The sequence below is a fragment of the Propithecus coquereli genome, unplaced genomic scaffold, assembly GCF_000956105.1.
Source record: "Propithecus coquereli isolate 6110/MARCELLA unplaced genomic scaffold, Pcoq_1.0 Scaffold105, whole genome shotgun sequence".
Classification (NCBI taxonomy): domain Eukaryota; kingdom Metazoa; phylum Chordata; class Mammalia; order Primates; family Indriidae; genus Propithecus; species Propithecus coquereli.
This window is the reverse complement of record NW_012134414.1, coordinates 4,246,614-4,248,672: the sequence shown is the minus strand read 5'-3', so window position 1 is coordinate 4,248,672 and position 2,059 is coordinate 4,246,614. Positions and strand designations below refer to the sequence as shown.

The following is a 2,059-nucleotide window of genomic DNA, read 5'->3' as shown; positions in this document are numbered from 1 at the left end:
GGTACAGTTGCTTATCTCTGAACCCATTCAAGTATTGTTATTCATGCACATTCCTTTATTTTTTCCAGGAGGATATCTTGAGAAGTGAATTAGTTAGGAAAACACTAATTATTATAATAAACAAACTCCCCAAGTTTAGTGATAAAACAATAGAACTGCTTTTCCCACTCAAATAATAGTACAAATCAAATGTTTCTGGTGGGTGAATAACTCTCTTCCACATGTGACCCAGTGCCTTGAGCTCCTTATATTTTGTGGCTCTGCCATTCTTTGAATCCTTTGCTTCCAGTCAGCTGGAAGGAACACCTACTTGCTTCTTAAAACTGCTCTCTGGAAAGGATGTTCATTATTTTCACTCACAGTACATTGGCAAAAGTTGGCATATGGCCCATCTAGACAAAAGATGCCTAGGAAATATAATCAATGGTGGGCTGCCACCTCCCAAAATTTAGCCTAGCATACGGAGAGAAAGCACTTAAGTTTGTTAGACAATTGTCTCTGCCACTAGTGGCTTTGTTAAATTCCTTTTTAAATACAGATATTATATGTCCAGAACGTTTCTATGACCTAATATTCTGGTACAGGGTCTGGAAGCTTTTTCTGGAAAAGGCCAGAAGATTTTAGTCTTTGCAGGTCATATTGTCTCTGTTCCAACTACTGCCATTGTAACGCAAGAGCTGCCTCATACAATAGTAAATGAATGGGTATAGGCTATGTTTCAATAAACCTGATTATGGACACTAGAATTTGAATTTCATATAATTTTCCTATGAAGAAATATTATTCTTCTGTGGTTTTTTTTCTGTTTAAAAATGTAAATTTTTTTTTTACATCTCAGACATACAAAAACAATTATATGTCTGCATAAAAGATTTGGCCTGTGTGCTGTGGTTTGTTGAGCCCTGATTTAGCATCACACTATAAAGGTGAGATTGGTACAGCATAATTTGATTTCAGTAGATACTTGCTAAGTCTTAGAAGGCAGCAGCAAGTCTATCCAGAAGGGTATGCCTTAATGATCTTCACATCGTCCACAGGGCGGTCCTGGGAGTTTGTTTCCACCATTCCCACTTGATTCACCATTCCTATACCCTGGCACACTCGGCCAAAAATGGTATGTTTGCCATCGAGCCACTGTGTTGGGGTGAGGGTCACAAAGAACTGGCTGCCGTTGGTGTCTGGCCCTGCATTGGCCATTGCGAGAATTCCAGCCCCTGTGAATTTTAAGTCTGGATGAAGTTCATCTTCAAACTGTTTGCCATAGATAGATACACCACCTCGACCTGTCCCTGTGGGGTCACCTCCTTGGATCATGAAGTCTTTGATGATTCTGTGGAATTTGGTGCCATTGTAGTAACCTTGACGAGCCAACTCAGCAAAGTTCTTACAGGTCTTCGGCGCATGCTTCCAATACAGCTCCAGCACAATGATTCCCATGCTGGTCTCCAAGTAAACATTGCGAGGCTGCCAGGAGTCTGGGGGAATTGCCGCCATAATGAACCCAGCGGACTGTTTCTCTAGCAATTACTACTTCCGGCGTCGATTTGCAGGGGACCCGCAGGTGCTGCACACACTTCCGGCCTCTGCCGTTCAACTCTTTCGATGCCAGAATTTGAGGGGCTGGAACAAGGAAGAGGACGGTCCCGTTTTCCAAGACTAGGAAGCTGGGGTGCGAGGCGAGAAGAGGCTGAGCACAAGGAGGGAGAAAAGTCTCTGTCACAATTTTTAATCGCTATTGTTTCTTATGATCTTCACACTATGGAAGAGTGGTATTCAATTATTTAGTAGAATGTCCCATAATTTGAGCTTATTCAATGTTTTCTCATGATAGATTATGCATTTTTGGCTAGAAGGATGAAGAAGTGATGAGCCCCTCTCAGTGTATCATATCAGGGGGTATATGACATCAATTTGTCTTATTACACATTTATTAATTATTACCTAATTAGTAATATATCTTATTACATATCGTGTCAACTTTGTTCTCTCAGTGTGGTCTCAGCCAGGTTCAGACTTTTGGATGTGAAATGATTAAATATCTTGATTGTTGAAGCCATTA

General features: G+C 40.9%; 1 pseudogene across 1 annotated transcript in view; it reads right to left on the bottom strand.

The window, feature by feature from the left end:
• Positions 1 to 1,711, bottom strand: part of LOC105811740 — a 4,488-nt pseudogene extending 2,777 nt beyond the window's left edge. The window contains exon 1 of the transcript XR_001137561.1: positions 987 to 1,711. The product of XR_001137561.1 is annotated as a peptidyl-prolyl cis-trans isomerase-like 1 pseudogene (transcript). The remainder of the gene's footprint in view (positions 1 to 986) is intronic.
• Positions 1,712 to 2,059: the final 348 nt, after the last annotated feature.